Below are 22564 nucleotides of genomic sequence, written 5' to 3'. Positions count from 1 at the left end.
GTGTGTGTGTGTGTGTGTGTGTGTGTGTGTGTGTGTGTGTGTGTGTGAGAGAGAGAGAGAGAGAGTGTGTGTGTGTGTGTGTGTAGTAAATGATTGTGAGTAGAGGGTTTTGTATACTAATAACTTTAGGCTTTAATAATAAGAAGTTCCTCAACTTCCTCGTAACTACGTCCTAACAACCATTTCGTGATTAACGCTCTTGCTTCATGTTTAGTGAAGAGTAAAATGTTTAATTTATTATTAAAAAAATTATAAAGACGATAGATAGAGAGTTTATGACATGTATGTAGATAAAATAGTTTATCTTTATCCTGGTCGTAATTTGCGGATTTTGAACACATTATAGAGGGTTTATGATATGTGTGATAGATAAACTATTTATCTTACACATTAATAAACAATATATTTTATAGCATGAATATAAATAGAAATAGTAAGCAGGAATTATGCACAAACGAATTTTAACAACAAATACGAGTTTGCAATCTTGATTGCTGTAAAACTAAGAGATTTGTGATAGTACATTGTGTATTAAAGACCGTAAATTAGAAATCACCAACGAGGAATATTAGAAACCCGAACTCGAATTTTGTATTTTTTCACCGTCAGTGAAACATACAATGTTTTTCATCACATTTACAGGGAAATAAATACAATGTTTTTCGTGTATGAATAAATATGGTTCACAACACAATAATTATGGATTTTGCAAATAGCGGGTTTTTGGTTTTTCTTTTTTTTTATCAACAAATGGCCAGCTAGCTATTCTTCCATAGATAATACATCTCAAACTTAAATATTGTAAAAAGCAAAGACGCATACAACCACCGTGGATTGCAAAAAAAAATAATGAAAATAAATTATAACAAATTCTTAATAATAAGTATTTAAATAGTATGTGGCTGAATTGCAATAAAATTTCTGTTTAGATAACATTTTAAGAGAACATTTTAATTTTGAACATAAATGACCACCTTGCTTGAACTTGAACCCGACCCATGTAAGGAAGTATGTAAAAAAAAACTACAAATAAAAAAACTCATTACCGACCATGGCTGTAATAAAAAGAAAAAAGGTCCGAAGGTTTTATTTCGCGCATTATAGTCAAGTTAGCCACCATGAAATCATACTATTTACGAGGAAGTGTGATGAAAACTCTCCTACGCATTGGGATATTCCGAACTACGAGGTATCCATTGGAGACCCGTGCCCAACGGTGGGCCGGCTGTTTACTTATATGGATTGATGATATATTTTATCTACGTATTTATGTGCAAAGTAGAAATTAAGTTATACATTGGAGTGTGCCGAGTAAAAAAGAATACTTCTCAACTATGCATTTATAAACCACTGGCTGTACCCATACTATTATTACTTCGTGTACTCTTGAACTCTAAAACATCTTTTGCCAGCAAGTAATTCTACTGGTAAGATGTACAAAAATTACCAATGCGAAATTGGTAGACTTCTTATTAGTTCCGAAGTTTTGTGAACCTTGCAAGTAAAATTGATAGCGGGCTTATATAGTCACGACGCGAACAAATCGATAGCGCGTTTCAGGGTACAACTAATGCCATCTAGCGGATTTCACTGAAACTAAAAAAACAGTACATCTTTAAGTGCATATAAAAATGTATTTATTTGGTTTACTATTTATTCATTTAGTTTTCCTTTTCTTGGCCACATGTAATTGGCATATTTTTACTAACAAAACAGATAATATGACTAACATCTAGGAAATAAATAAAAATCACCATCTGAAATTAAATAAAAAAGTGCTACTCCGAAACAATTAATTGAAGCTAACTGCGGAACAATAATTGTATCACGAAAACAAGCCTTTGTCATGTAGTTTAATTTTACGCAAATCACAAATTTGTTACCTCGCAAAATGTGTTTCATATTTTACAAGTGGCGAGATGAAGGGTTGCGGAAAACACCCTAAATAAGTATGCCATTTGTTTTCATGATGAATGATGTGGTATCAAATGCTTTAATATTTCACCGCAAAAGGTTTCATTCAAAATAAATGACATACGTAAATAATATAAGGCATGTAAGGTAAGAAAACGTAGTTACCATATCAAATTCGAAAATTTTGACTTTTTCATTTCACTCAAGTGAAAAAAATACTTGATTATAAATAAAAATTAAATTTATCAATAAATACCACACTTGGTGTTATCAGACCAAGACCAAGAGAGAGTTCATGCAATAAAAGCACTTAACGTATGATTACTATCACATTTGCCCTTATACATGGGTACAAAATAAAGTACCTAATACTGACAAGTCGACAATACCATGTACAGATTTTTCACTCTCCTTTGGAATTACTCGAAATAATATATATAATATGTGGTTTGTTTAGCGATGATATTGACTAATTATTATCTACAAAAATACAATTGCAGAAATTAATTAAATATCATGTCTTGAGTTTGGAAACTTTCTAGTACCCTTTTTTTATATTTTTTGGTGCATGTGTATGGGAATTTTTATCTTATCTGTCGCGTAACATCACGTGCGATTACGCCAAATATCATTGCGCACAAGTATTTGTCATAATTTTAATAAACTTGGATTTTCTATACTAATAATAATCAAATATATAATATAAATAATCGCTATTGTCAAGGCTATCGTGGGATAGCAAGTATACTTGCTTGCTTGTACGGAAAATATATACATATGTCACAGCGCTCGTCATAAAAAAATCATTTTATTTCTATATAAATTCCATGAACCATGTTTTTTTCTTATGGGACACTATTATTTCAATCCCTAAAAATATGAATTCAGATCTCTTTTTAGATGACATCATAATAAAAGCAATGGTCTCAAGTAACAAGGGAGGACAGAGCAACAAGTGATAATGAAGGACTCTACTGTCCAAGCTTCGTAAACTTAATGCTCTCATTTCTCTGCCTTTTTACACCGTGACAGTTATTCTCGTCTTTCTTAGTAACTACATTTTCTTGACTTTTGTTATAGAGTACGTGCATTTGAACAGTAAACTCATAGAAAATAGAAGCAAAAAACATAAAACGAATAGCTAGAAATACCTAGGGACACATTTCCTGAAAAATAGATACTTAGTTTCCATTTTTCCCAAATTCATTTATTTTCGTAATAATATAAGATTAGCACCCGGGTACTATTTTGCAAATTTAGTTACAGAAAAACGTTATTCTTACACCATCTGTTCATTCTGTTGAATAGAGAGAGCTGAACACTAACCACATCTGTTTCTATCAAAACAAAATGCATATGGCATATGGAACTTGTCAATTTAAGTCTAAGGGTGACAGGTGCAGTGGAAGTACCCCTCAAAACCTTTACGAGTTGAAGCTCTCTGAGTGGCATTGTAACTGTTACGGACACCAGGTGTCGTTTAGCACCAGGCGCACAACTTGTTCGTCCCGTCACTTGATATTATCAAAAAAGAGATGAACTCTCCGGGGTACCTACCTTTTTGTGTCCCACAGGCATTGTATACAAGGTTAATTTTGTAAGTTTTTTCTGTGTTTTAAAAGCTTTTATGCCTCTTATTTACAGATTTTACAATCAAACTCTAACACAGCTAATACATAACAATACATCAATAGTTCGCCAGACCACCGTAAAATTGAAAGCAACGGTATGTGAAAAAAATCATGTAAAAAAGAAAAAAAAATTAAATCGTATATAGCTCGCATAAAATGTTCCGAGCCTTGCTTCTTCAATGCTTTCTAAACCTGGTACACTTATCAAAACCTTTTAATGGTATTACTCCTCCCTTTGTAATAACGACGCGCGAAAAACGTGACGATAATCAATTCTTAAAAAACGTTTCCTAACTCAAAACACGTCGTTACATTAATTGAATTTTAAACAGTGAGTGATGTTGAAGATTACTGTGGAATTTCGTGTGAATTTAACTCGATATTTTAACTTTACCTTTGCATATCGAGTTCTTAGATTTTAGCGATTGTATATGTATACTTGGAAATGAAACTGTTCTTTTTTCGGATCTAAATCACGTATATTTGTTTTTGCAGAGAAACTAAAGTTTTAGGCCTGGTCCCATTACGACAGCTGACTCAGAGCCGAAAAAAAAATTAATTTACCTTTTCAGTTCAGTGTTTAGTGTCCAAATTTTAAATGATAAATCGGTAACTTCATTGTCTTATAATCTTTGACATAAATGTATATTTATTTCGACGTTATTCAATAATATTGTCGCGTAATATTTTTTTCTCTTACTTACGTACACACATCAAAAGTGTCTAGAGTTCAAGCACGTTTTTGCCAATTTCTGAAAATCAGGTTTTATATATTTTTTTAACACCAATGATTTTTTGGTCATTTCAATTGAATCCAAGGCGGCCCTTTGGCATATAGCAGAACCATCCCGAGCCATCCCAAAGGTGGCAGCACTATTCCATACACGACCGGACTTGTGCTTGGTACAGCTACGCCTACAAGTAGGTCTCACCCTGGAAAGGATGCCAAGCTTCCTTGCTACATTTTTCACAAGTTCCTTGTGCCTGTAATTTTTTTTATCAACCTTCCCTCCTTCAAACCAACCTTCAAACTCCAGCTACAGAACGTAGTAATGCTCTCATTACTGCTTGGCTACAGAAATAGGTATGGTGGCAGTACTTCCCTGGACGAACTCTGTCACCCTCGTTTGCTATCAAAACACTATGTCATAGATCAAAAGTAGAATACTTCCGTTGTTATATTATTATAATATTCTATTTAATAAATCTAATTACTCTCTTTAACAACTGAATTTCCCTTACCGGTATTTATTACGCAAACAATACGCTTTAATAATATTGAAATAGAAACCTTTAAGTATGGATTCATCGCAATTTAATTACTCAAATTGAATTGCCTAAAGGTTCTCATCAATAAAAGTTATAACATTTTTGCTATATACGAGCAAACCTCAAATTACACTTAGATAAATTAAACCTTATTTACATAAAGACTAAAGCAAATTCATCATACGAAATGCCTAGTCAACGCTGAGGAAAATAATGTGAATGGGTAATTAACACCGACATCGCAACAAAGTTACATTTACTGGCGACGAAATAATAAACTCATTTGAATTTCATATAAAGTACACGACCTGTTACCCGGAATCCAATCGGCTTCCCTGAGTTGAAGATTTACGCGTATACAAACGTAATATGGTCTCATGAATTCGCGAATTTCCCGTTAGTAGATGGGTAATAAAGCTACTGTACGTCACGTAGATTTATTACGAGCGTACATGTACGTAGAGTACGTGTCACTCAGAGGCGTGTCCCGCTGGGCACGATAATGTTTACGTAGGGGAAAATTCAATTCTCAATGTAAGTAGAATAAATAAAAGAACAGAGGCAAATAACATTAAGATATGTCAAAGTTTCTAATCAAATTCGAAATTCGAAACTTTGATTCGCGCATAACTAAATTTGATTTCTGTACTGTGCATCTGTCTCTTTCGATATCAGTAAGAAAAGGAGGGAAGATTTCATTTCAGCCAATTTTAGACGACATGCATTTGTGTCACAGTAGAAGGCTATTGAAAGACATAGACGCTGTCCTATACAATTATTTAGCATCAAACTAAATTATATAAAAACAGGCGCTTGTTGCTTTTTCTATCCAAACAAGAAAAATATGCTAATGTATGAAGAGGCTGTATTATACAACCTTTGCCTACCCAATGAAATGGGTAAAAACTAAAAAAAAGTCTACAAGAAGTTTTTCGTATTTACAAAATGAACTTAACAAGTTTAGGCAAGAAATTAAATTAAACTTTGGTATATTTCGTAATGTCTTGTATTTTTTTATGATACCAATTGACTGGACAAGTCGTGAGCCTGGTGGTAAGCGACACGCCTGTCCATAACAGTTGCAGTGCCACTCAGAGCCTTAAGTCGCAAAGATCTGAGGGGCACTGCCACTGCGCTCGTCACCCTGAGACATAACTTGACAAGTCCCAAGTGCCAGTAATTTCACCAGCACTCCTTACGCCTTAAAACCGGAACGAAGTAATGCTCACGTTACTTGCTTGGCGGCAAAAATAGGTAAGGTGGCATTACTTCTCTGGATGTACTCTTTCACAAAGAGCTCTACTGCTACTAAACGTGTGCGTGTAAATCATAAAATTTTGTCGATGTAGATATTTCTCTATGAAGAAGCAGTGGGCGACAACTATACAGAAAGCACTTGGAAATCGCACTGTAATAATAATAATAATAATAATAACGCACACACTCAACATAGCCCCGCAGGCCCCGCACTAGGGAAACCCTGTGTCGCGGGTGCCATGGACACACACATAGACAACCACAAATTACACCCAAACTCACGAGAGAAATAAATGTAGGCCATACAAATATTTCTATCACTGTAAAGCAGTAGTAAGTTTTTTGAGCTCCATACAGTGGAACGGGGTGCTCCGTAATATCAGGGTATATCACAAATTCGAATTTATTTTTTCCGAAATAACGTTTGTTCGAATTTTCATTACCCCGAAAATCGAATTATAACAAAACCGTTGTTCCTATAGGATATGTTGGATGTTTATATAGGTTAGGTTTAAAAGATAAAACATTTTCCTCTCAAAATTACTTTCGAGGTTATGAAAATTCGAGCAAACGTTATTTCTGGAAAATGTCATTTCGGACTTCTGATATGTAACCCGTATTGTAATATTTAATTTTACGGTAAATGACGTTGCTATCCATGAACAGGTTAAGAAGAATAAGTATTCCAATTATCTGTTAGTGTATAGTATACATGCCAGCACGTCAAGCTACACATTGACGTATCTTGTTCCGTTGCACTGGAGGCGATTTTCGAATAAAAATGTGTAGTCTGATGTGCTGTTGTCCGTACATGAGCGTGCGCGTTATTATTATATTATGACCTTAGTTCACACTGCCTCGAGTCGTTTAGAGATACGGCCACCTTTGATCATCTTTTGCATGATTAATATTTCTTTACTATTTATTTGGTGCAATAAATAATATAGTATATGTATAATAGCGTTTTTATATATAACACATTTACATATACTTGTATATGTGTGTACCTATACTTACGAAAAGTTCGTCGTCATTGTTGCGAAGTCGAATTCAAAGTTTGTTTCATTCATTTTAGCCGCAGTCAGCGTCCTCACTCAGCAATGACAATGCGTCCTGTAAGGAGCTATAAACCTTGGTTTGTTTGGAAAAAACAAAAATACGCGATTTAAATCCGGAAAAATAGTTTCATTCTTAATGTGTAGAAAGCGCGAAACTCCTACCTAACCTAAGAACTCCATAGTATTATCAAATTCAAATTCAAATTCAAAATAATCTTTATTTCATAGGTAAGCATTATTACACTTGAAATCGTCAAAATGGTTAAACTGTACCGCTCATTCGTAAGGCAGATTCACCTGAGAAGAATGAGCAAGAAACTCTAATGGTTGCTCTTTGTAAATAACATTTACAATAAATTTTTTTTATTTGAAACATCAGAGATCGAGACTACCTCCATGAACTAAACGGGTTACTACCACGGATTTTTGTCATCCAAGTACGCAGAAGTTGTATAATAACCTTTAGTATAAAGTTTTTGTTTCACTATAGTTTTTTTGAAGTTGAAAGGCAAATTTTGTATATCAACCGGAATCTTGTTATAGAAGCGTATACATTGCCTTTATACATTATACATTACTTTATTAATTAAATTAAAATTAAATTATTAATTTACAGCGTATACATTACTTTTAGACATTTTTGTTTATAATAAAATATGTCGCGCATTTGACATGTCACCTGATGGAAAGTGACAATGAGGTGGACGATGGAGGATGCACACCAAATTAATACCTATTCATGCTACTTCTAGTAGCAGTAGAGCTCCTTGTGAAAGAGTTCGTCCAGGGAAATAGGTACTGCCACCTTATATATTTCTGCCGGAAAGCAGTAATGTGAGCATTACTGCGTTCCGATTTTCAAGGATAGGGGTGATGGTGAAATTACAGGCACATGGGATTTGCAAACTTATGTCACAGGGTGACGGGCACAGTGGCAGTGCCCCTACGATACTTGCGTTTTAAAGCTCTGAATGGCACTGCAATTGTTATGGCCGCGTGACGAGGCGTGCCACTTACCACCAGGCCCACGACTTGTTCGTCCTGTCACTTGGTATTGTAAAAAAAAACTCTCGCCTTGAAAAGACCTAAGTTATAGCGTTTAAGGAATAAATTTGCAAGCAAACTCCATAGTCGTTCACCATATAAATGTGGAAGCGTAACGCTTCCCGAATCTTTGGAATAACCACAACATAGGGGTGGAAGCCCAGATGACGGAAAGGTGAAGGCGGAATTAAATCGTGTAATTGTATCGCGTAATTTAATAGAAACAAACGAGAACGGGGACTAAAGTCAAATAATAAGGTTTATAGTCTTAATTCCTATCCCTACTACTAAAAGGGTACATGTACCATGAAATGAAACAGTTATATTGGTGCCATTTCCATAAATAGATTGCAAAATGTCGACGTGGAGCGATTGGCATCGTGTGCCCTAATATCTCTAGTAATTGAACTCGCTTGGGGTAATGGCGAATATTGATTTCATGTGATTCCCAAGTCTTTAGTACGTCTCTTTAAAGCCTGCTTACGAGGTGTAGAGAATGATTGAAATGATAAGCTTTCATGAAAGTTTTAATTTCAAACTGCTGAAAAGATATAAAACTCACTTTAACAATGGAAAATAAAAATAAATAACGCACACACTACTTACAATAGGTCTATCTATAATATTTTAGTAACGAATAGTCATATAAAAACGCTAAACCTATAACCCTTATGTTTTAACACTTAATACTTACACATTTGCTATATTGTATTCATTCAGATAAGGATAATGACGTATAGATCTCATTAAACACCCAATCTATTAGCCAATTTATTTATTGATTACATCGATAGGCATTATACTATTTGCCGAAAAAATTATTAGTGTCGTTTCGATCCCTGGATCGGTTACATGTAGCTGACAAAACGTACTTATCTCTACAGCGTAAAGAATACCGCATGCAATCAAAAAGTACAATAGCCACACTATTTTAAATTATCCAATGCCCAAGACAATATAAAGTATCTGAAATGCAGAATATTACCTATTCGGACACGGAAAATCTGTGTTTGTTGTTGAAAATAGAGGGTGGGCGCGGGGCCGAGCAGTCTCGCGTCCAACGCCGGCCGGCGCGCACGACGCCGGTTGCCGCTCGCCACCTCGCGTATAAAACGATACGCAAACTTCAATAACGTACATGCCAATCGCAGTGACGTTTATTTAGGACTAAGGTACGAAATTAACGCGCAAAGACTCTATTCAATTTACGATTATTTGCAATTCTACATTTCAAACGGCCCACCGTGTTCATAGGAGGAATTTTATTAAAAATCTTTCATTAATTACGAAGAAATAGATAAAATAAAGAGCAACAAAGTGTCAAGTGACTTTTTTGTATATCGCATGTTTTTGTTAATATCATGTAATTAGAAAAAGGCCTATATTCTTTTTGTAACGGCGCTTTGTGAAGCATAAGAAAATAAACAGTTGGTGACAATTTAATTAAGGTGTTAATTGGAATTGCTTTCTTACACACAGGCGGCACATTGAGTAGAAGATTTTTAAAAGTGAGAAAGACTTGGAGAAATTAACAGAATAATGGCTTTTCATTTCCACACACGTTTATTTTCATTTGATTAATACCGCATAGAATTGAAACACTGTGATTAATAAGTGAAAAGAATTTGCACTTACCAGGCTATTATCCCTGTAGTCCCTATAATGGTCGGCAATAAATAAAGCAAAAATCCGCCAAATTAAATCAGATTGATTCGCCGTTTGACAAATCACCTTTTGCCTAAGTATTTTCAATCATCTGTACACAAAATAAAACAAAATGTCTAGCTTTAACGGTAAAAAAGAAACTCTGCGTATCACAGAAGCCAGCTCGTATTATGACAAAGATGTTGTACATTCATGGATATATCAGGGTTAGGAGAGATTATTTGTCAAGTGTACTACCATAAGCTTTATTAAGTAGACTACACCTACAAACTTTTTGAAAATAACAATTCGATGAATTTATATAGAATTTTCATATATTGTAGTGGTTTGCTAATAAGTCCGTGCGGTATAAAGTATAATGTAACACATTTTGAACAGTAGATATGAAACTATAATCAACAATCTTTTGCCATTTTTCGGGTAATTTTAAAATTTCCCTTTCATAAAAAAATCTATTGTTACTTCAAAGTTACTATAAACTAAAACTTAAGAATTCGGGGCGTTTTTCATGAATTATAAACTTAAAACTTTCCTGCCTATTTATAAAATGCGAGCCAAAATATTATTTTTAAAATGACCGTAGACAATGTGATTTTTTTTATTTATTTAGATCCGCTCTGAAATGTTGACCAACTAGTTATTTATTTTTATAATTACACAACCCTTTTGGTCTGTGTATACAATCATAGGTAACTGCAATAACAAAATGTAAAACAAAAATAAAATATTTTTAAAAGAACATGACTTTCGTCCACCCCCATGTTGAGTTATTGTTTCCTCTCGTATTTTGAAAGAAAATTGAAATCTGCTGTTTTTCGATATTCATATTCTCTAAATTAGACACTTAATTATTTAAATTACAGTTTTCCGTCCTCTAAAAGTATACTTAAAAAAAAACAAATTTCGGGGAATGTAAACGTTGAATTTGAAACAAACTACTTACATAAGAAGGAAGCAGATATTTTCGTGGAAACAATTACAAGAACGGTCTGCGATTTTAAGTACTGTTGAAGAAAAAATGGCTGATATAATAAAAATCTTAAAACTTAAGATGAAAACACTTACATGCCTACAAAATTTGAGGACTTTCCTCGATTTTCATGGGATTACCTCATCAGATTCTGACTTGTTGACAATGGACCACCACGAGAGTGCACCCTTTCAAACAAATAAGAATTTTCAAATTCGGCCTACAATTGACGGAGAAATCGGAAAACATTTATACAGCCGAACTTATAACCTCCTCCTTTTAAGTCGGCTAAAAATAATGCAAACTATATGAAACAAATTTTATGTATATGTGAAATTTGATAATCATTCTATTTAAGCATAAAAAAGCTATTACATTATTTCGTTCGAAAAATCTTTAAAACTCTCATCAGAAAGGTTGTTATTTTTGCAGATGTGGCTTTATTACACCATGGGTGCGATATTTCACACTGCAAGGCGCGGGTCCCTCCTAACATTAACACTAGGCAAAAAATTAAATTTTGATTTTTTTGAAGTCTACATGGTACGATGAAGATCTTTTTGATAATGTTTATGCAACGATAAAAACGGTTGTCGTAATAAAGTCATCCAAAAATAGGTTAAGACCCAAAAGGGAAGGCTTAGTTCTCTTTTTACGGACGGTAGACGCTAGCGTATCCCAATTTCTTGTTAGCCAACTTATCCGAAAATAACATAGGAAAGGGTTAAAAGTAATATCAGGTACTCCGGGAAAATTACAACGTTAGCGGTAATTGTACATAAAAGATAGAATTACTTTATTGTAGGTATACCTTTAATAACGTGAGCAGTAATATTTTTTTAGATCGTTACTTTCGTGATCGTAATTTGGTTGTTGTGTATCAGCAAGTAATTTAACTTAGAATTTAATCGTAACATGTATTTTTGCACCTATTGTCTTTGTTTAATCTTTTTTACTGCTGTGTTCAATAACATGACAATGCTGTGCGCGGCCGTTAAGGATTGCAGATTTATTTTCTATTTGCCATGCGTTACGTTGAATTTATCAATATTGATTTGTATTCTGTAGTTGTGCCAATAAATAAATAAATAAGTAAAATACATAAACATTTAGTAATTTAGTTTGGTCAAATTTCATTAAAATTATTTACTCATAAGCTCCAACTACAATAAATAAAATACATAAACATTTAGTAATTTAGTTTGGTCAAATTTCATTAAAATTATTTACTCATAAGCTCCAACTACATAACACGAATTCTTGAGATCGCCTGATTTTAGTTCATTATATTTCAATCATAGTTATTACCATACGGAAACACCTCGAAATAGTATTACAGTTTCCTACAAAACATTATTATACAGACACATTCAGCTTTTCTCGGAAAGTATCTATTCTTTGATGACACGTTCTCAAAAAAGACTACATTATATTAATGTTTAGGCATCTAAAGAATTCTATATGTACAGGACTCTAAAATATACGTGATCTTACTTCTATGATGTCACTGTTTTAGGGAGGCAATGTCCCAAATTCCCCAAGAAAATTCCCTCACGTTAGGTAAAAGGATGTCCGCCTACACCCTAAAGATTTCTACAACCTTCTCCAAGACGTTAAAACACCTTCTAAGGCGTCTTCTTAAAGTATGTTCTTGGATAGTACTAGTTTCAATAAAACCTCTAACCCACATAACGTGACAGGATAATAAAATGAAAATTTCCAATGAACCTAAGTGAACTCCCGGAAGGGTCCGTGGGCAGATACTTCAATCGTGTGACATAGAACTTTACTAGAAAGGAACCCTTGTAGAGGTGTCTATAGAGATTTTATACATACAAGTCAATGAAATATGCCTATGGCTTGTTTGATTTTTAAGCAGGGTTATTTGAATTCAAAATTTTTAGAATATTACACTTTTAACATTACGCGGTGCTGTTGTTCCCTCTAATAAAAAAAACTTATATAAAGTCACTTCTAAGTTTTTTTAAAGTCATACTACTATTCTCATCTTAGTGCGAAAGATATAATTAAGATTAAAAATTAATTGATGTATTATGGTCTTGAAATTTTACTCATTTATACTTTTACATAAAACAAAGTAAACATATTCAGAGCTCTATGAAGGTTATTATGAGGCATAACAACGTAACACGTAGGTATCAGGAGAGCTCCTTGTGAAAGAGTTCGTCCAGAAAATTACTGCCGTTTGTTTTGAAGGGTGAGGATGCTGGTGAACAGGCACATTGGATGGGACTTGTTTATTTTACGTCACTTGATATCATAAAAAAAATACGTTATACCAAAATGCGTGAAATTGGGAAAGGGAAGTTCACCTGACGCCTGCGTTAAATGAGGTTTTATTGCGTACAAGCCTCGTTACTTAACAGTCCTGAAGATTACGTTACCCGAGCTGCATTTTATGAATCTATTGTAAAAAGATACTAAATGCGAAGCAAGGGAGTTGAAATGTTTTACCCTACATTTCACAAAGAAATAAAATCGTTTAGAATTACTCAAATTACTAACGTTTAATTGATATGTTAATTAAAGACTCTAAGAAGCGGTACTACGTAATCAAGTGTGGTTCTTGTTACAACTAATTTATAAGAAGGCTATGTGGCCAGTAGGCTCCGAAGGTATTTTATAATTAAATTCTCATTAACCTCGTGTTCTTTCTTCGATTAAAGAATTCAGACAGTGGTTCACCACAACGGAATCCAATTATCGAAGCTAGGTACTTAATGGGGCCCACAAACGCTACGAAAAATCGTTACTGTCGTGCTGTTTATCGCACATTCATGTCCACACATTCACTACAGTTTATTTGTTCCGCGATAGAGACAGACATCTCCTTAGCAGTTGTTGGTTTGATTCTCGCCTTAAGAAAATCAACGCGAAGACTGACGCCGTCGACATACGACATTATCGACTGTTTAAAAAATTCGTACGGAACTGTAAAGTGTTTTCGTACACATGTTACGATCAGTAGGTACCGTTGGAACGGTGCCGTCTGATTCGTAGCGCTTGTGGACCCCATTAGGCTCACCTTATATTGCGGCGGAACGGAATGGAAGCGAATTTTAGTAACGATATTCTACACAACATAATGAACTTTGTAGTCAATCGTGTAACGTACAAACTAGATACGAGCCAAAATCTTCCACGGAATTCTTACGAATACGCGAGCATTCTCGAGCATGCGCGAGAATTCGCACGCCTGGCGAATCCGCGGGAAGTGGCGTGAAGTGGTGTGACATCAAACTTCGACGAAATGCCCGCGAATGCTCGAGCATTCCAGCTAAGCGCGCGCCTTCTCGCGCATCACGGCGAAATTGACGCTTCCGTTCCTGTCCGTTCCGCCACAATGTAAATTGAGGCTAACAGTAAGTTTAAAAATAAAATAAAAAACAGAAAAAGAAATCTGCCGGTCGCAACCGAGCTGTAAAGTAGTTTGCATTGTAAAATAGCGACTCCTTGAAGACAAGCAGTAATATTGAGTTCGGGAACTAAAGCGCTTTGCCCGTCAGGGTGTAACAAAACGTTGCTTTAAAACGTTGATTTTGAATTCTCCTCTACTTTTGAAGATTTATGTACTTCAAGATTCAATGCTAATGTATTCAGACATCTAGGTGGCCCAGCGGCTTGTGGTGGGTCTAACTAGGCTTCGTGCTTAATTCGCGATGAAATTATCTATATTTGTTTTGATCCGTCCGTTCTGAATTAATCTGAGTTCCCTGGGTCGAGTTAATTTCGCAGTGCAGATAATTAATTCCCTAGTTTTAGTAATTGGCATACTGTCTGGCACGTTATTGTTATGAACCTAGGTAGTCTGCACACTGTTGGTGAAACTGGAAGATTAAATGGCCCACAGGAAATTGTAAGAGAGGAACAATAACTTTTTTTGACTAAGTGCGTTGTTATACCTACAACGCCAAGCGTTAGTTATAAGAATCAAATACAACCAATCAATTGCCATCCAGTTGCCAATTCACTTACCCTGATTTTGTCCCTTTTTTTATGATATCAAGTGACGGGACGAACAAGTCGTGCGCGACACGCAGCAGCAGTTGCAGTGACACTCAGAGCTTTAAATTGCAAAAATTTGATGGACACTGCCACTATGTCTGTCACCTTGAGATATAAGTTGACAAGTCCCATGTGCCTGTAACTTCACCAGCACCCTTATACCTTTCAAAATCGAAACACAGTAATGCTCACATTACTGCTTCGCTGTAGAAATAGGGAAGATGGCAGTGCTTCTCTGAACAAACTCTTTCATAGCGATCTCTCTCTACTGCTACTAAATGTACATATATTCAGACAGAGTACGTAGACGCAGTAGTGATATGATATTTGCACATATTATAGCTGTGTCACCTCGCCTGATGAGGAAAGAAGAACCACTTATAGTGTGTAATTTCATTCCCACCCTTATTGCTTCATCAGTCATAGCGGTATTAAAGTTTTTGTACCTCCAATAGATAAAAAAAGTCAATGTCCCTGGGTTATTCGACCTCGTTTAATGTCCTCATCGGCCCAACTTTTTGCACTGTAGACGCTAGATGAGGAAGTCCCGAAGGAAGTTTCGATTACCGGTAAGATCAATTCGGGAATCGAATTTTTGTAAATTGATTCTGGTCTGGGTGAACTGTATTGTGAGCGAAATCCGGGGCTCTGGTACTCATAGTACAGGGAATGCCTTATTTTGAGACCAGGTAATTGTTATGGTTGCCTGGCACACACACTCGACTACTCGCTGTTTTATTGTTTTTCCACCAAGTGAGCCGCTAGTAATCTCCACAATTGTTGAGTAATGGTTCCTGAATCCTTCTTCCGCACAAGCATCCGCACTAAGTGCATATTTAACGGTACAAAAAGTCTCGCTAGTATATTTTAAAAGACAAAACGATTTCAGAAGTTAAAAATTGCATGCTTAATCCGCGAATGATAATTTGAATTGACTCTCGAAGAGCTCGACTTGATCTGAGAGCTATTACTTTGCACTTTCTTTTAATTCTTGGTCTATTAAAACCAATACGACTCCTTTGTGCGGTTGTTTAAAAAAAAAGATATTAATCGTAGATAACCCTTTCTTTCTCATTAGGAAAATTCGTATTTTTAATAGCTTTCTCTGAATTATTCATCTTTTAGTTACGAATATTAATTAATGTTACAAATAGAATGGATATCAATGCGTTAAATGTTCTATTTAGCCCAAGGCCCTTACCTTAAACCTCAATTACGCGAGGCGCACTATAAATTTCCGGAATGAATAAGGAAAATAATACTATAAATGGTCAGAAATGAATTAATTGTTTCTCAAAATATTCTACGTTAGCGTTAATGCACTTTTTCATACGAATGAACCAATTTTGAAAACATTTATGCCACTCCTCCGTGACAATCTCTGAAACATATTTTTCATCGAAAATCGTTGCCGCGTAATTGGTTCTTAATTTTTGAAAATAAATAAAAGTCACAAGGTGCACGCGGGATGGCTCATAAGGTCAACGTTGTTCACCATCAAAAATTCATTTGTCTGTCTGGCCTTGTGAGAGCTGGCATTATCGTGGTGCAAGATGATACGGCGTTTAAGATTATTTTTACAGAATTTGTCAATAACTTCCGACAACTAATTAAAATTAAAATTTAAGTAATGGTCGTGTACCAATCACTATTCACGGTACAACGATTCTCTAACTAAAGCAACCGTAGCCTCGTGTCCAGTTTTATTAAAAAAAGAAGCAATCATCCGCTTAGAGGCACTTTGCATGCGCGCCACTTTAGTTGGTTTCGGCTCATCTCAAAAAACCCATACTAACTATAAATCCATGTTTCGTCACCTGTTTAGTAAAGGGACATAGTTGTCCCACAACAAATTTGACGCCCATTCTTTGAATCTGGTAAGCATGGCATTGCACCAAGTGACGCGATACATTTTTTGAGCCTCAGTCAAATTGTGTGGGATCCACCAAGAGCACAGCTTTTTCACATCCAAATGTTTGTGTAGTATTGATTGTATTTGACTCACGCCTATGTCTAAAGATGCCCGAATCTCATGGTCTGTCACTTGCCTGTCTGTTTTGATCATACGGCGCACAGAAACTTTACTCAAAAACTGTAAACTTTACCCAATTGGCATATCGTTAATAGTTCAATATTTATTGTTGCAAGTCAGGATGATGTGATTTTATATTGAAATTTCATTTAATGTGCTACCATCTAGTGACACTAGCTTAAAGACGATTAACGATTAACTCCTTTTAACGTTCTCCAAAAAAAATTGGCTTTATTGCAGCAGAATAAGGTTTACTTTCGTTTCTTATAACAAAATATTATACATACGACAAACAGAGCTGGTGAGTTACGTACTATGTGTGGACCTTTTCAAAAATATAGATTTATACATAATATCGAGATATTATAATGTACACATTCAATTGTTTTGTGGATTCTCAATTACTGTCCTATTTCGGTAGGAATCATATTTTTCATAGTGAACAATACGGGTTTACTAGTGGTAGATTGATTAGCGATGCGGGGGTAGCGTTACTAAAACACATCTTTGATGCTTGGGAAAGATCCCAAAACGCTATTGGTGTTTTCTTTGACCTCTCAAAGGCATTTGATTGCGTTGATCATATTACTCTTATTAGGAAGCTGGAACATTACGGTGTAAATGGCAAGGCGTAGAAACTTGTCTCGTCATATCTCAACGGTAGAATTCAGAAAGTAGATATAAATGGTGTGACTTCTTTGGGTTCTACGGTAAAAATGGGTGTTCCGCAGCGCTCAATACTTGGGCCTTTCTTATTTTTGATTTATAATAATGATCCGCCATTATTTGTTAAAGACCATTGCGAAATAGTGTTATTTGTTGATGACACATCCTTGATTTTTAAAACAGACAGACATGACATTAACTATGACCATATTAATGATACCCTCTCTAAGGTAGTTTATTGGTTTAATGCTAACAATTTATTGCCTAATGCCAAGAAGACAAAATGTGTTAAATTTGAATTACCTAACGTAAAATCGACTAGTCCAAGCATAGAAGTAAACGGAGAAAAGTTAGACTTTGTTATTAAAGCAATCTTCTTGGGAGTGACCTTAGATAGTAAATTTCAATGGTTTCCACATATATTTTCCCTGGCCAGCAGATTAAGCTCCTCTGCATACGCAGTCCGCAGAATACGTGAGCTTACCGATGTTAGTACTGCTAGACTAGTTTACTTTAGTTACTTCCATAGTATAATGTCCTACGGGATTCTCATGTGGGGTAAAGCGGCAGATATTCAAACCATATTTGTATTGCAAAAACGAGCGATTCGTTCTGTGTACCGTCTAGGCTCTCGGGTTTCTCTTAGAGAAAAGTTTAAGGAGACTGGTATCATGACTGTGGCATCACAGTACATTTACTCAAATATTTTATGTGCCCGTAAAATATACATAATTTCAATAAGATAGAAGATATCCATAAAATTAACCTTAGAGCTAAATCCAAACTCATGGTACCACGATTTCGTTTAACCAAGGTAAACAACTCTTTTTAACCGACTTCAAAAAAGGAGGAGGTTCTCAATTCGTCTGTATGTCATTTTTTTTGTGTGTTACGCGATAACTCCGGTATTTGTGAACCGATTTTCATGATTCTTTTTTTGTTGGAACGGGGTATTTCCATAGTGGTCCTGTTTCATTTTGAAGAAAATCATCCACCTCAAAGGGTGGCTGTTCACGCATGAAGATTCATTTTTATAAATAGCGCCTAACTTTAATTTAGGAGCAATTACTTTTAGCAATTATTTAGTTGATTTTGCTATTTCTCCAATTCAAGGCGTTTTTCTCTCGATATACTTTAAGTAGTGTCGTAGTGAGAACCTATTTTTATTATCTCCAGTGTCAAGTCCTGTATAGTGGCGAACTAGGGGATATTTCAATAAAACTTAGCAAATAAGTAGTAATTCCACGTACCTTTGAGGTCGGTTTTTTTAGTACTTTGTACTGAGATTATATTACCATGGTCACGGTTGACATGGGACCTGTAAAGGGCCCGAAATGTCGGTTTGTTTGAAAAAACAAATATACGAGATTTAAATCCGGAAAAACAGTTTCATTTCCTACGTAAATCATAGTTTTAACGTTTTATAATCAATTATTATTTAAAAATAGGACATATTTGTTGACGATAATATTTGTGTTAAATTTGAAAAACGATTTCTTCAAAAGTAAATTTAACAACGTTGTAACGTTCCAATACAGTGGAAAATAAACTTTTCTAAAGGTTCTTGTCTGGGTGTACCCGGCAGTGCCCTGGAGTGAATTTCGTTGCTGTTACCAGATAATTTGTATGACACATAATAATAATAATTATTAATATACTTATAACTCATATTAGTGATAATGAATAATAAGTAAATTATGAGAATCGTTTTTTTTAAATCTTTATTTAGTTCTGAGCCGACGCACAAAACAAATATTTTCTTTAATTATTTCATTATACTAATTTAAAAAACAGTAAATAAAGTCTCTTTTTTTAAATATTTTATTGTAAGCAGTTTGCAGCAGGATATGGTTTTTATTTACACTTTGAACGTGCAGATAAAATATAACAATAAATGTACTATTTATAGTCTCAGTTCAACATTTTCATAAACCCACTGAAAAGAAATAAGAATCAAAGGAAATAGTATTTTTTTAATCTAAATCACGTATATTTGTTTGGGCACGTGACCATGGGACCCGTAAAGGGCCCGAAACGTTAGTTTGTTTGAAAAAACAAATATAAACGATACAGATCCGATTCAGATAGTTTCATTTTCTATATCGAGTTAAATTCACACACACTCGGTAAAGTAAGATAAATTGAAGACAAAATGCTAAGGCTCAACTTATGCTGACACGGCAATGCGACAGCGCAGCTCTGTTTTTCAACCTCTCCCTCATCCCTATGATCATGAGCGAGTGTCATATCAACTCTCTTTCAATACAAAAATAGTGTATAACTATAACAATATCTGAAATCTTGAAATGAACATTAAAACTCAAAATAATATACCTATTGACATAATAATATTCAATAATTTTAATGTGCAACATTAAGAAATAATCTCAGTACAGAGTACTAAAAAAACCGACCTCAAAAGTTCGCGGAGTTATATCTAATTGCCAAATTTTGTTAAAATAGGTTACCGGAAAGTGCGCGAAACCGGACTCATCACCTAGTTTGCTACCCTTAGGGACCAAACGGTTACTATACCTGACTGCCACGCAGAGGTCGCAGGTTCGATTCCCGGGCGGGGAGAAATATTTGTATGGCCTACATTATTTCTCTCGTGAGTTTGGGTGTAATTTGTGGTTGTCTATGTGTGTGTCCATGGCACTGGCGACACAGGGTTTCCCTATTGCGGGGCTATGTTGAGTGTGCATTATTATTATTATTATACATACAAAATTCAATTCGACTGTATTTTTTTGAAGTTAGTTAAAACGTATTAAGTTAATAAAAAAAATAATGCAAATATGGTATCGTGTGTGAGTGCACTTGTGTATCTGTGTGTATACGTGAGCGTGAGTGTCGCGTTTTTTGCTTACTTTAATATCTTTTTTTATTGTGAACCTGGTGGTAAGCTATCCGCCTATTCATGACAGTTCAAAATTCTTAGGGGCACTACCACTGCGCCCGTGTCCCTAAAATATAAATTATCAAGACCCATGTGCCTGTTATTTCACATTACTACTTCATGATACAAATAGACATATTGTTTGCGTTTCCAATTTGATCGATGGGCATGGAAAAAGTTGTAGTAAAGACTAAAAACAAAAAAAAACAAGAATTGAACACAATGATCATAAAAACCTTTGGCATTCAAAGAGTGTAGAAATAAGAAAAAGACAGGGTACGTATACGTGAAACGAACCGAGAATAAATCAAAGGTCCCGGTATTACTTTATGTCGGTATTGGACAATTCATTTCCGGCCGGAATTTCGGATTTATATTTATTACTCCGTAATACATAATTTTTTTCTTGTTACAATCTACGTAAGTAAATATATAAATTGTTCATATATTTATGTTTATTCCAAGCACACGTTTTTACAAATACACTATAAGACATTTTTGTTAATTCATGATGTGAACATTGAATAAAATGTTTTAGTAAAAACTAATATGGCATGTGGCGTCCTCTACATCCGTTGGTTCCACAGAATAGTAAATATCGTAGAAGCGTCAGACGCGTGCCAACTATAGGTATCGAAAGTCCTATCTCAGCTCAGTCCGCCATTTTCGCTTTGTATGGTATGGTTGTGTCATTCTTTCGTGCGAATTCTCTAAAATCCTAGAAAAATGCCTTATTGTGCTGTTTTGGAGTACAAAAATGTATACCCCTGCAATATGGTCGCTTCTTGTTTGGAGAACTAAATTAGTAATTTCAATTCCTCGTCGTTCAGCAATGAACCACTAGATGGCACCACATTGATTTAAATTTCAATATGATATCAAAACGTCGTAACTTGTAATAATAAATAGGAATTGATGGTATTGAACTTTCAACGATATGCCAACAGGGTAAAATTTACATTATATGAACAATCCAGAATCAGTTATTTCTTTTTAAATTCGAAACTACGACCAATCAATATCAAGATTTTTTATTGCTTCAAATTATTTGAATGTGAAGAATGTGTGAGTTTTGGCGACAACGGTTCTATATCAGAAGCGTAAGGCACTTCCATTGTTTTTTCTTCCGTGGTTGGTCCGAATTAAAATATCTTTCTTGTGATCAACCGCAGCTGTGTACTTGAGCTTGAGCTAACACAGATACTAGACAATAAATATATTTACGTTCTATCCATTGACTTACAATTATATGGACGTCGGGTCCGCGCTAAAAGGTGTCCGAACTTATAGGGCGTTAAAATCGTATACAGAGCGTCATTCACGCTTTAGTCTTCGTTTTTTTCGACTGACAGCGAAGCAAGCAAAATTAGACAGTACTGCGATGACATTACAATTTAAATTCAACGTTTTAGCTTTTTCATATTCCTTTACATGTCACTACGTTTAAATAGGTTGACTTGGGACTTTTTTTCGTGGTTTTTGTATTAGACCCGTCGTCCATTTATTTGTAAGTCAATGGTTCTATCATTCTAAAACTCTATTATATTTATGTACTGTCTTTTTAATGTTTTCTTTGTGCATCAAAGCATAATAAACAAATAGAAGATGCAACCATAGTAGTATATACAGATCGACTAACTGATATCTAATATAGAAATAAAAATAACTGCAAACAGCTCAATATCTCATAAAGTGAAGGAGAGAAGAGTTATATTTGATTAACGAATATAATTCCAATATTTTAACTTCCCGATTAGTCTAAATATAGTGCTAGTTGCTTTAATGCGATTCTCCTGTGGTAGGTTTTATGCTACTACGTTCAATAACATCAAATGAACTGCCTACATACAATTTACCATGGTTACTATAGGTAGACCGTACTAATCAATCCTCGCCCACGACGCTTCAGAGGCGGAGGCGGGCTTACATTGCAGGGCGATGCACACGGGGTGAAAATATTTGCAGATAGTTCTAACGATACGTTACGTCGTGATTATGTTGTGTTTTACATGACATATTTATGTATAGGAAATGAAACTATTTTTCCGGATTTAAATCGCGTATATTTGTTTTTTCAAACAAACCGACGTTTCGGGCCCTTTACAGGTCCCATGGTCACGGTTGACTGACCCG

This window comes from Hyposmocoma kahamanoa, unplaced genomic scaffold (assembly GCF_003589595.1).
Source record: "Hyposmocoma kahamanoa isolate Upper Pololo Valley unplaced genomic scaffold, ASM358959v1 202, whole genome shotgun sequence".
NCBI lineage: Eukaryota > Metazoa > Arthropoda > Insecta > Lepidoptera > Cosmopterigidae > Hyposmocoma > Hyposmocoma kahamanoa.
Note: the sequence above shows the minus strand (reverse complement) of the source record.